Source organism: Nicotiana sylvestris, chromosome 7, assembly GCF_000393655.2.
Source record: "Nicotiana sylvestris chromosome 7, ASM39365v2, whole genome shotgun sequence".
Taxonomy (NCBI): domain Eukaryota; kingdom Viridiplantae; phylum Streptophyta; class Magnoliopsida; order Solanales; family Solanaceae; genus Nicotiana; species Nicotiana sylvestris.
The window spans coordinates 49,235,945-49,250,648 of NC_091063.1; positions in this window are offsets into that span (position 1 = coordinate 49,235,945).

Below are 14,704 nucleotides of genomic sequence, written 5' to 3' on the forward strand. Positions count from 1 at the left end.
GATCTGAACTATCCGTTCCAGTTGCCCATCGGTCTGCGGATGAAATGTTGTGCTAAGCTCTACGCGGGTCCCCAACTCACTCTGTACGGCTCTCCAGAAATGTGAAGTGAATTGAGGTCCTCTATATGATATGATGGAAACAAGCACACTGTGCAACTGAACTATCTCCCGAATATAAATCGGGGCTATCTTCTCTGAAGTGTAGGTAGTCACAACCAGAATGAAGTGTGCCGACTTGGTCAACCTATCGATAATGACCCATACTACATCAAACTTCTGCAAGGTCCGTGGTGACCCAACTACGAAGTCCATAGTGATGTGCTCCCATTTCCATCAGGTATAGTCATCTGCTGAAGTAGGCCACCTAGACTCTGGGGCTCATACTTGACCTGCTGGAAATTTAGACACCTAGCTACATACTTCACTATGTCTTTCTTCATCCACCGCCACCAATAATGTTGTCTCAGGTCACGATACATCTTCGTAGCACCTGGATGAATAGAATACCAAGAACTGTGTGCCTCCTCTAGAACCCTCTCCCTCAAACCATTGACATTAGGAACACATAGACGACCCTGGAGTCGTAGAACACCATACTCGCCAATAGAAACCTCCTTGGCACTACCTTGTAGTACCGTCTCTCTAAGAACTGCCAAGTGCGGATCATCAAACTGTCGAGCCTTGATCTACCCCAATAGTAAAGACTAGTCAACAACACATGCAAGAACTCGGCTGGGCTCTGAAATATCCAACCTCACAAGTCTGTTAGCCAAGGACTGAATGTCCAAAGCTAGTGGCCTTCCCTCTGCCAAAATGAATGCCAAGCTACCCATACTCTCTGCAACACTAGAACTGGTGCTGTAGTCAAAGCTTTCTTGAGCTTCTGAAAGCTCGCCTTGCAATCATCAGACCAACGGAATGGAGCACTGTTCTAGGTCAATCTAGTCAAAGGTGTTGCAATAGATGAAAAGCCCTGCACAAACCGGTGATAATAACCTCTAACCCTAGGAAACTCCTAATTCAGTCACTAAAATGGGACGTGGCCAACTCTGAACTGCCTCAATCTTCTTGGGATCCACCTTAATATCCTCTCCTGATACAACATGTCCCAAGAATGCTACCGACTTTAGCCAAAACTCACACTTGGAGAACTTAGCATATAACTTTTGTTCCCGGAATGTCTGAAGCACCACTCTCAAGTGCTGCTCATGCTCCCCCAGGCTACATAAGTAAATCAAGATGTCATCAATGAAGACAATAACAAAGGAATCAATATAAGGTTTAACACTTTGTTCATCAAATCCATGAACGTCGCTGGGGTATTAGTCAAGCCGAAGGACATCACCAGAAACTCATAATGGCTATATCTAGTATGGAAAGTAGTCTTCGAGACATCTAAGTCCCGAATCTTCAACTGATGATACCCGAACCTCAAGTCGATCTCAGAGAACACCCTAACACTCTGCAACTGGTTAAACAAATCATCAATGCACAACAACAGGTACTTGTTCTTGATGGTAACTTTGTTCAACTGGCGGTAATCAATGCACATCCGCATAGTCCCATATTTCTTCTTCACAAATAACACTGGTACACCCCAAGGTGATACACTTGGTCTCACAAACCCCTTTGCTAACAACTCCTCAAGTTTCTCCTTCAACTCTTTCAGCTCATTCGGATCCATACAGTACGGTGGGATAGATATAGGCTGGGTACTTGGAGCAAAATTAATACAGAAATCAATATCACGATCCGATGGCATGCCTGGAAGGTCAGAAGGTAACACATTGGCAAATTCCCGGACTACTGGCACTGAATCAATCATCGGAGACTCTGCCGTGGTGTCCCGAACATAAGCTAGATAAGCTAAAGAACCTTTCTCGACCATGTGTCGCTACTCAGAAAAGAGATAACCTGACTAGATTTTTTAACAGAGGAACCCTTCCACTCCAATCTCGGCAACTCTAGCATCGCTAAAGTAACAGTCTTGGCATGACAATCAAGGATGGAGTGATATAGGGATAACTAGTCCATGCCTAGGATGACCTCAAAGTCGGTCATATCAAGTAATAGGAGGTCCGCTCTAGTCTTGTAACCACATAATGTGACCACACAGGACCGATAGATCTGATCCACAACCACAGAATCGCCCACAAGAGTAGACATATAAACAGGAGTACCCCAGGACTCACGAGGAATATCTAGGAAATGAGAAAACAGAGATGATACATATGAATAGGTAGACCCTGGATCAAATAACACCGAAGAATCCCTACTGCAGATATAAATAATACCCGTGATCATGGCATCTGAGGCCAATGCATCTGATCTGGCCGGAAAAGCATAGAATCTGGGTGGGGCACCGACTAGATGGCCTCCGCCTAACTGAACAGTAGTTGGCTGACCTCCCCCTGCCCAGCCTCCACATCTAGGACGGCCTCTACTAGCTTGACTTCCGCCTATGGGCGGCTGGACAACCGGTGCTGAAATCATGGGCTGCTGACCTTGCTGCACTGCCTTACCCCGAAGCTTGGGGAAGTATCTCCTCATGTGATTGAGATCTCCGCACTCGAAACAACCCCTCGGTACAGTGATCTGCTGACCTAAAGCCTGACCCTAATGGCCTGAAGACCCACTGGAAGAAACCTGAATATCTGGTGGGCGATAAGAACTCTCTGGCATGGCGCTGAAATAGGAGCTGGAAGAACCCTGGTGGCCTGAGTACCCACTGGAAGAACCCTGGATGGCTGGTGGGCATTCAGAACTCTCTGGCATGGAACTGAAATAGGGGCACGCTGGAGCACCTCAAGGAGGTGGTGGTGCTGAATATGGGAGCCTACTTGGCTGACCCCTCCCAAACTAACCTCTGCCCCTAGCCGGGGCACCTCTAAGCTCTCTAGAGAAATGAGCCCTTTTGTCCTGCTACATCTGCTCTCTACCCCTCTGACGATAGCCCTCAATACTCCAAGCAATCTCCACTACCATCTGTCAACCTCCCGAGTCATATTAGCCCTAATACTGGAGTGCAACCCCGCAACAGACCTCCGCACTTTCTCTACTTCAGTAGGAAGTATCATAAGTGCATGGCAAGACAAATTAGAAAACCTCACCTCATAATCGGTCACTGACATCTGACCCTGCTCGAGCTGCTCAAACTGATATAGAAATTCTTCCCTCTCGGAAGGTGGAATATACATATCCAAGAAAAGCAATGTGAACTGTCCCCAAGTCATGGGAGGAACCCGCTGGTCTACCAAGAAGATAAGACTGCCACCATCTACAAGCCCTGCCCTCCAGTTGGAAAGTGGTGAAGTCCACCCCATGAGACTCCAATATCCTCATGTTGTGCAGTTTGTCCCTGCACCTATCAATGAATTCTTTGGCATCCTCATGACGCTCGCCTCCAAAGACAGGAGGGTGTAATCTAGTCCATCTATCCAATAGCTTTTGTGGCTCGCCGTCTGCAGCTGGTCTAGACTCAGGCACAACCGTTGTAACTGGCTGGGGCCCGTCCGCGGGTAATGTACCTAGAGTGTCTGTGCTCACCCCTCCCGCCTGAGATGTGGCTGGGTCTACTGGAAATAAACCAGCCTGGGTCATAGAATCTATGAACCGCAACATACAGACCATGAACTCCTAAAATCCCGGTGCTGTCGTGAAATCTACAGTGCTAGCTCTACTGGGGGCACCTCGTCCTGCTCCTTGACGACGGGATCCTATACTGGATCCGCTGGTGGGGCTACTAGGGAAACTCTAGGGCACCCTCGTCCCCTACCTCGTGTCGGTGCTCTCCCTCGGCCTCTGCCTCAGCCTCCAATAATGGGGGGGGGGAGCAGCTCCTCCCGGGTATGGAATGTCCGCCACATGCGTCCTTACCATCTGTGAGAGAATAGAAGAAAGAAACTTAGTAAACCATCAACTGCACGATAGGAGATGAATAAAGAGTAGTTTCCAAGCACCCTATATCCTCTCGAAGGTAAGTACGAACGTCTCCACACCGATCCGCAAGACTCTATTAGGTCTTCCCAAAACTTGTGAGACCTACGTGAACCTAGTGCTCTGATACCTTGTTGTCACAACCCAACTCCATGCCAGGCCATGATGACATCCAACACCGTTGCTAGACAAGACAACAATGAACAACTTAGTAATTTTCCATTTTTTAAGTGATCCAACAACTAATCTTTCCTTAAATTTTAAATATTTGATAAATAACAGATTTTTAAAGTAATCAAAAATGGAAAAAAAACTAAAGGAAATCATAACTGTAGAAATACAACCCAAAAACAAGTATGTGGCCAACTAGTAGAATGTACAAAAGATGGCTATCCTACTGCTTGAAATAGAATAGGCAGATACATGTAAAAGAGAAACTCCGACATGTTGTTGAATGGATCGGAAGGGGGCAGCTCACCATGAAGTCTCGAAACAAGATCAAGTATGCGCGTCGGGCGGGTAACTAGATGCACCAACCTTAGATCATGTACAATTAAGTACAGAAGCATAGCATGAGTACATAAACAATATGTACCCAATAATTATCCAGTCTTACCTCGAAAAAGTAGTGACGAGGGGTCTACTTGACACTCACTAGGGCTATTAAAATGTTTAAGCATGGATTTGCATGAATAATACTGAAAGCTTAAGAGCAGGAAAATATGAGTCCTTGTTTCACAAATATAAATGCCAAATTCGGTATCATCATTTAACAGTTTACAGTTCAAGACATTTAAGCAATATCAATCATGGAGGGTACCAAAGAATTATCATACGCAAATTATGTTGAGGTCGTACGGCCTGGTCCAACATAATATTAAACTGTGCACTGCTGGAGGGTCGAATGACGCGAACCATAGAGTCATCTATTTACTACCGAGGCGTTCGACCCCATCCACAAATAGCAATTATTTTTAAGGAAACACAAATTGCTCATTTACAATCAAGTATTTCAATAAATTCTTTAAATAAGTGAACTTAACCTTTTACGAATTCTTTTATCTAATTCTAAAATGAATCAAGTAATTAAATTAGCAAGTAAGGGCACAAACATTTCAAATAAAGCATGGTGCAGGTCCTAAACTACGCGGACAATAGCATAATAGTAGCTACGTACAGACTCTCGTCAACTCGCATGTACGTAGCCCCCACAAATAGGTACACACATTTATTTAATTTACCTATGGGGTTAATTCCCTCTTATAAGGTTAGAAAGGAGACTTACCTCGTCTCAAAGCCTACTTCCCAGTTCAAGAATGCGTTCAAATCTCCAAATTTGATGCCAAGCGACTCGAAACTAGTCAAACATTATATAAACTAATGAATATATGCTCAAAAGTTCATATTTCCACTGTTAGAGTGATAACCTAACCCAAATTGCAAGATTCCTAAAATTCACCCCGGGACCACATGCTCGGATTCCGGAAATTTTCAAAAAAAGTTGTTACCCATAACCTTAGGAACATAAATATATGATTTTTACTAAATTCCATAACAAATTTCGTGAATAAATCTCATTTTTATCAAAAACCTAGGTTTTCCATCTAACCCATGAATTCCACAAATTTACATGTTAAAATATACCCATAATCTATGTATTAAACTCACATTAGGTAGGAATTACTTCCCCTCAATGGTTAGGTTGAAATCTCCTTTTTTGAAGCTCTAAAATCGCCCAAGTGTGTGAAAAATGGGAGACAAATGCCTAAGTCCCGTAATTAAAATAAGCTTCTGCCCAGCTGTGATGGCCTTTTTTGCGAACGCGGAAGAAACCTCACGTTCGTGAAGGCCTATGCTGACTGAGCATCACGAACGTGACAGCTCTTCCACGAACGCGAAGAGCAAAGTCCACTGGCCCTCCCCGGCCCCATTTCCCCTATGCGAATGCGAGTGGGGTTCGCGAATGCGAAGGCCTAGGCCTCATGGCTTCGCGAACGCATGAACCTGACCATGAACTCGGAGGTAAATTTACCCACTGCCATTAATCCTTCTTCGCGAACACGATGGCCCTCTCGCGAACACGAAAAATTATACCAGAACTGGAAAATCTGGTTTCTCAGATTTAGCTCTGGGCGGTCCGAAACACACCTGAGCCCCTCGGGACCCCGTCCAACTACACCAACAAGTCTGAAATCTTAATACGGACCTACTGAATCAAGAATCACACCCCAAAACCAAATTGAATCAAACTTTTAACTTCAAGTTTCCAAATTGCTTTGAATGCATCGAATCATACTTAGGCTACTTGGATTGACACTAAATTTTGCATGCAAGTCTTAAATGACATTACGATAACTATTTACGGTCTTGAAATTCTATTTGGATCTTGATATCACCAAAACCTACTCCAAACCAAATTTAAAGAACTTCAAAAACCTTCAAGGAACCAACTTTCACTATAAGGTACCAGAACGCTCCTAGGTCACCCAAAACTTGATCCGAACATATGTCCAAGTACGAAATCATCATACAAACCTATTGGAATTGTCAAATCCCGATTCCGAGGTCGTTTACTCAAAATATTGACTGAAGTCAAACTTGGCCTTTTAAGCCAACCTTAAGGAACCAAGTTTTTCAATTTCAACCCAAACTCTTCCAAATCCTGAACCAACCATCCCCGCAAGTTATAAATCAGTAAAAGCAAGTACGAGAAGTCTCATTTAAGGGAACTGGGTTCTAGAAAACAAAATAACCGGTCGGGTCGTTACAGTGACTCCCCTCAAAAGGTATTATTAATGATGGATGCTGCCTATACTAAAAGTATGTGCTACACTCTTTTTCCCTTCGACCAGTTTTTGTCCCAATCAGATTTTTCTGGCAAGATTTTTAACGAGGCAACAATGAAAAACATACTATGAAGGAAACATCATTAGCAAAGTCAAGGCCTTTAAATGACAAAGCACTGAGATCATGAACCACTATGGGATGGTTAGATAATCTTTGGCTCGATGGAAAGTTCCTAATGGAAAACAAAGTTTTTCATTGAACCAAAGACTATCCAACCGTTCAGAAGTGTTTAAACAATGTCACACCTCCTTTTTGCGCGCTTACCCCGAGGGATAAATGCGTGAGGGAGTTTTTCCAATTTAAGTGACAATATTCGAAATGGGATTATTTATTTATTTCAGAGTCGCCACTTGGGAAAGGTTTGGCTTTTGGTGTCCCAAGTCACCAGTTTATCTTGAATCCCAATTCGAGGAAAATATTCGACTTTCCAAATGAAGTCTGCGAACTAGAAATTCTAAGTAAGGAATTCTGTTGACCCGAGGGAAGGTGTTAGGCACCCACGGATCCCGTGGTTCTAGCACGGTCGCTTAAATAGTTATAATGGCTAAATATCTGATTTTAATACATGTTATAACTTGTGTGCTTTTATTAGGTTTAAACCGCTTTTATTATTATTTATTTTTTATGGAATTGCAACGTCGTGAAAATGCATTTCGAACCACGTCACAATCAATGCGCCCGTGGTTGTTAATACATTCCGACTCCGTTGAGATTTGGATTTGGGTCACATAAATGCGCACCCGAATTTAAGAAGGTAATTTAATTAAATCGCACCTAAAGAGTCTAACGCGTTGTTATCTTTGGGGAAGGCAGTGAAATTCACTAAACAGTCCATCTCAAATTCTAAGTATTTTATTATGACCAATTATTGAGGGCCCCGCAATTTGCATTTTTATTTGGCGAGGCGCGCCTCATTTTATTTTAAAGGTCGTCCTATAATGACTATGTTTTCTATTTCGTTTGTCTCTAAAATAAATGAAGAAAAGGTCCTATTTTATTTACATACTTACGAGTTATTATAGTTAAGTTTCAAACATGATTCGTTAAATCTAAAATGAACGTAGTAAGAGCAGTCCGTTTGACAGTCATGGGCCCAGGCCCAATGTGCATGGCGTGAAACTAGGCCTGGGCCATCCTTATTCCAATTGGGCCTAGTTAACTTATTTTTACATATGTTTGATATTTACCAGGGGCTAAAATGTGAACTCGTGTTATCTAATTAAACAATGTTCCTATAAGTTTCAAAACAAGCCCTTTGTTCCATGAGGTAACTATTAAGTATTTAGAAATAGTCTAAGAGGCCTAACAGTTTTTTTTTTGGTATACTATTTAACAAATAATACTGAAACAACAGAACATGTTTTCTACAACATCAACCTATTTTAACTAAACGCACAAGGGAGGAAGTTTACAACTAAACTACTACAAAACATTGTTCAGTTATACATAACCCACATCTACATGATTCTAGTAGAAGACATGAACTATTATATGTATACTGCTTAATGTTCAATATACAACTAAAAGTATTCCAAACAACTTCAACTCTTCATTTTTCATTCATGCTTCAAATTTCAGCTTACATTGAACCGGTGGAATAGTTGTGTACCTGATATTGGAAAGCAAAAGAAGAAGAGGAGTAATCAGTGCAGCAGCAGTAGTAAACAGCAATCAGCAACAGTCGCAGTAACAACCAAACATAATACACCCCAGTAAACAAAACCAGAAATAACTCAATGAAAAAAAGTACTCAATATTCAAACAGAACAGACTCAGGAGGCTCAGTTGAGACCCGGAGATACCAATGTTAATCACAGGCAAAAATAGGTGAATTCGAAACAACAGTGGAACAACAGTTTCTGATTTTCGGACACTCAAAGAAAGAAACCTAAGTTTCAATAGAACAAAAGCAGTTAATACTGATTTCAAACAGAAAAAGTGAAGAAAAGCAGAATTTTTTAGCTTCAATGGAGCAACAGAGGTTTTTCTTTTTTGTTTATTGTCTACCTAGGTGAAGTCCAGAAATGAGCTCTCTCCTTTAGTTCCAAGATAGGCTCTCTTAGGTTCTAACCTCTCTTCTCTATATATCAACACAGACCTCCCCCTTTAGCTCTTGGAGCACTTAGTCTATTAGAAACTGATTTTCTCCCATGTGCCCCCCTCTGTTTTTCCACTCAAAACTCAAAAGAAAAGTATTCCCCATGAGATTCCCCTGATAGCCCTCTTTTCATTATTAAAATGGTTTTTCCTTTTATTAAACTAAATAAGTATGGGCAGCATGAATATGTCCTGACAACACATGCTGTCAAGTTAACTTTAATTCATTAAAGGACTACAATGCACATGCTGTCCAAAATCTCAAATGAATAAACAGGGCCAGTAATTCTATATCAAGTCAAACTAAACTCTAAAATCTATATCAAAACTGCAGCTATAACCAATTCAAACACCTAAAATCTAAATTGAAACTTCAAACAAAATCAACATTAACAAACAAAAGAGCTTAGCAGAACATTGAAACTGAAACTGAAACTGAAATCAAAATGCATCGATGCTTAACAGAAAAACCAATAACAATATTACCATGAATCAGAACATAAGCCTAACAAACTATCCAGGTCAAACTTCCAAATCACCAACTGCACATTATGGGAATGATTGATTTATAATTCCAAATTAAGCTGAAATAGAGTGAAAGAAATCCTGCGAATATACTGAACTCAACGAAGATTGATGAATATCAAAGAACAAAGAAAACACACATCACATATAGGGGACAAACTTAACCAATGCCATACATCATTTAAACAAAACCACAAAAGAAACGTACTGAAATGGACTATGAAATCAAAGCCAGGATTAAAACTAACTATCAGGTTAAACTGACTTACACATAACGAGCCAATAAATTGACCAAACAATTTACAACATGTAAACAAACAATCAGAGGAACTGGACCCAATAAACGGTCTGATGAGAAAAAGAGAAGTACTGAACCAAAGACAAGAAACAAATCAAGACAAAGATATAATTTAAAACAGACAAACAAAACTATAGAAGGCAAAAGGAATTATGGAGAACTTACTATTCTTTTCTTAGATTTCAAACAGTATGTTCTTTCGAACTTGAGTCCTAGTCAGTATTACACGTCTATTTCGTGAGAAATAGGCCTACAATACTGAACAGAAACCAATCGACCTTGAAACTTTGACACGTCTTGAACTGTTGAAAACCCTAGATCCGTCATTTGACGGATTTTACTCATGTTCGAACCAATTTGGCTAGGGATCAAGGACGAGGCGGTAAAGGGGATTATTGGGTATTAGTCTGGGGTCAAGGGGACAGCTAGGGCTTGGAAGGGAGATTTTGATCGAAGATTCGAGGAGATCCAATGGGATCCGAGGGAATCTGTTGATGGTTTAGGGGTGAGGGAAACCTAGTGGTGGTGTGGTGTTAATTGGGGGTGGATTGGAGTGGTTTCAGGGTTCCGATCGAATCTTCAAACGAAGATTCGAGACGGCAGGGGATGATTCGAGACAAGGGAGTAACATATTTGGAACGGTGGTGGTCAGATGGTTTAGTGGTGTTAATCTGGTGACCGGCGGCGTCGATGCCGCCGGGTTTCAAACGATGGGGTGAGGTGGCGGTGCTAGGGTTTCATGGGGTGTTTGGTTCAATCTCTGAGAGAGACGAGGATGAGGGAAGGGGGTCTGGCTTAGGGGGGAGAGGGGTCTGGCTTAGGGGGGCGTGGGGGTAAGGGATTGGTGTTATATAGTTAGGGGGAAATTTGATCTGGGCCGTTAGATCATTCAAAATTAATGGCCTGGATTGATCAACTTAATGAAAACGATGCCGTATGGGTTAAGTGAGACCGGTGGGTCTCTGGGTGAGACGGGTCGGGTTAAGGCGTGGGTATGGAGACGTGATCTTGGCCATTGATTAATCTGAGATCAACGGCCCAGATCAAGTATGATCAAAACGACGCCGTTTGGACGTCTATGAGATTGGCTGATCTGGACCGGGCAAAAACAGTGTTTTGGGCCTGATTTTGGGTCCAATTTAAATGGCCCAATTCCGATTTGTCCAATTTTAACTCATTTCTTTTCTTCTTCTAATTCCTTTTCTAAATACTAAATCTACCAAAAATCCTAAAATAAGTTGCAAAACTACAATTATATTATAAAGACATTAATTGACTCACACAAGATCAAAACTCAATTAAACAAAATCAAACCATTAAACAATAAAATGACAAAATTACCAAAAATAATATTTTTGTGTTTTTCATTCATTTAAAAACCAAATACGATTTAATTAATTCCTAATAGTAGAATAAGATCCTAAATTTACACGCAACATATATTTTTTGTATTTTTTTAATTAATAAAATAAACAATCACAGACAAAAACTACAAATAACTATCAAAAATGCCACGCAAATTCTAAAAATTGTACACAAAGACAATTTGTTTTATTTTTCGATTTCTTTTGGAGTAATTGTCGTGGAAACAAAAATCACGTGCTCACAAACAACGTAGCAAGACCTCCAGTGTTCCAATTCACATATTTCGCATTCGAACACTGGGCGAATAATATTGGATACAGTAGCAAGGATGCCACGAAAATTGAGACTACGAGACCCGGAACAATAATATCTTATCGAGACCGGGGACTAGATGACCACCCCCATAGAAACAAGTTGTACAAGTTAGCCACATGTATTTGCATTTTATTTTCTTTAGCAATTGAATGCTTATGTACTTTTAAAGATGGAAGGAATAAAATAAAGTCCTCTTGTTTTTATCTTGTTTCTTGTCCACACCATAAAAATAAAAGGTCCCTCTCCTATGAAACCCTCATAGTAAATGGTTGGTTCTGGAAGATTTTATGCTCAAAACCCAAAAGCTATCGGACGAAAATACACCTGAAGCCTTATCTAATTTGATGCAAAAAGAATACACTTTATGCAATACTTAAACAAAATTCTTCTTTATTTATCAACACGCCAAAAGACATATGTATAAAAGTAAAACGGGAAAAACACAAAAGAATGAAGGAAAAATCTAAACATTATCACCGCCAGAACTCGTGGGGAAAGAGGCATATACCTCCATCCCCCCGAAAAGGTAGGCAGATCCGTCGCTGGTAAGGGATCTGGGCCTTCATCAGCATTCCCGAATACTCAAAATCGGTACTTGAAGAGTCATTTTGTTAACCTGAGCAACTTTGGTTTTGATGATTGACAAAGGAACACATGCATGAACCGGGTCCATGGACAGTGTATATAGGTGACATACATAATCAAGTAAAAGGCATGCACATGAAAGGGATAAGTATAAGTGGTTATTTATGATAATCCCTTAACGAAAAGGTTGTATATTTGATAAGGAGTGGCACAAAGAGAACTCTATCCAAGATAAGGGAAAAGTTAGAAGTTGAAGGTGACTAGAAATCTTCCACCAAGGAAGAGTAAAACATTAGAACTCTAGTTAATATTTATTTACTAACTCTATATATATCAATTGTGTTTTCTTTTGTAGGTGACACACACATAGAGAAGTGAAAGCACGAATTGAGAGCAAAATAGCAAGGCATCTTGTGAGCGATTCTTGTGAGATTGAAGAGTGTGATCCTAAAGCTACACGAACCAGACTGAAGAACTAGTGCCATAAAGAATTTTATGTGTCTTTTTTTATTTCGACTTCAAAGTGTAGTAGGCATTGTCACACCTCCTTTTTCCGCACCCGCGAGGGCGCAAGGGAGTTTTTTCCAATTAAAGGACAATCGAAACGGGATTGGTTTATTTATTTCAGAGTCGCCACTTGGGAGGTTTAGGGTGTCCCAAGTCACCAATTTTAATCCCGAATCGAGGAAACGAATGACTCCATATTATAGTCTGCGTACCAGAAATCTGGATAAGGAATTCTGTTAACCCGGGAGAAGGTGTTAGGCATTCCCGAGTTCCGTGGTTCTAGCACGGTCGCTCAACTGTTATATTTGGCTTGATTATCTGATTTTGTACATGTTAAACCTATGTGCAAGTTTTAAACTCTTGACCGCTTTTGTTATTATTTTTACGAGAATTGCAACGTCGTGAAAATATATCTCGAACCACGTTACATCAATGCACCCGTGGTTATTGACATATCTCGACTCGGTTGAGATTTGGATTTGGGTCACATAAATGTGCACCCGAATTAAGAAAAATAAATTATTAAGACGCGCCTAAAGCAACTAACGTATTGTTATTTTGGGGAAGGCCGTAAAATTTGCTAAACGGCATGTCCCGGATTCTAAGTATTTTTAATATATATACATTTAGAGGGCCCCGCAGCTTCTACATTTTTGTTTGTCGAGGCTCGTCTCATTTATTATTAAAAGGAATTTACAACGTCATGGAAATGCATCTCGGGCCACGCCATAATCAATATACCCGTGAGTAGAGACACGTTTCGATTCCGTTGAGATTTAGATTTGGGTCACATAAATGTGCACCCGAGTTTAGGAAAATTAAATTATTAAAGGCGCGCCTGAAGCAACTAGCGCATTATTACTTTGGGGTAGGGCCGTGAAATTCGCTAAACGGCTCGACCCGGAATCTAAGTATTTAATGCATATATTTTTATGAGGGCTCCGCAATCTGTACATTTTTATTTTTTGGCGAAGCTTGTCTCGTTTTTTTTTATTATTATTTATTTTTTTTTAAAAAAAGGATGCTATTTTTATGCCTTTAACCATACTAAACCTTACAGCTTCTTTACGACCAGAGTCTCATAACTTGTTAGAAGTTTAATAAAGGAGTTTAGCGAATGAAGGTTTCGGGAGTAGTAACAGCATGTACTAATACTAATTTTGTCCGAAGGACCTAAGCAAAAGGAAGGGCGAACCGATTAACATCAAACTTGTGTCATAGAACAACTAATCCAACTTAATTAAATGACATCAAATAAACAAGAATAACATAACATAAAAATGAAGCAAAACACATACAGTGAAATATGGGCAGAGAATTATTATGCGAATTTTTTATATTGCATCTTCGAACATTTAACGTAGCATTTCCTTATCTAATACTTGAGGTTTACTAACCTTTGAACCTCGGCAAACTCAGGACGACAAACACGACCCCGACGGAACTCAAGCCGGACCTCACTGAACGAGGAACAAAGACGAAACCTCGGAACAAACTCGACGCACCGGACCTCGACTCAACTTTGGGACTTTGGACTGGAACTCGACTTCAACACAAGGTCGAGCAGCTCACCTCCATGAACTCCGGCTCAGCTAGTGGCGTGAGGATAGGGGAAACAGCCGCAGGGTTGCCTGACGTGAAGCTGACGGACTGTTTAGTCGACGATTGTGGGGTCGACGGGCAGTGTTTAATGGCCGGAGGCGTCGCTGGACATGGGGACGACGAACAACAGTGGTCGTCGGGGCAGTGGTCGAGGGCTGGATTACGGTGGTTTGGACAGTAGGGTGATGGTGTTTCGACGTGAGGGAGTCGATGGGGGAGCTGGTCGCGACTGGGTTTTTGGGTAGGGTTGTTGCTGGTGGTTTGTTGGTTTCGGACGTGAGGTCGAGGAGCTGGGTAGTGATGATGGTGAAGGTGACAGACTGGTAAGGAATGGAGTTAGAGGTTGACGATGAGGTTAGGTTGTTGCTGTTGGTCGTGGTGCTGGGGGAAGGTGACGGGGTGGTGTTCGGACAGTGGAGGTGACGACGCTGCTGCTACTCGTCGGACTGGGTAGTGATGATGGTGGAGCTGGGAGGAGGAGGGTGGTCTGTTGGAGCAGGTGGTCGACGAGCAGGTGGGTTTGGACGTGAGGTTGTTGACGGAGTGAGTAGGGTTTGTTTATGGTGGTTTCACGGTGGGAACGAGGGTGATGGTGGTGATGGGAGCTGAAGGTTCGACGACGATGGT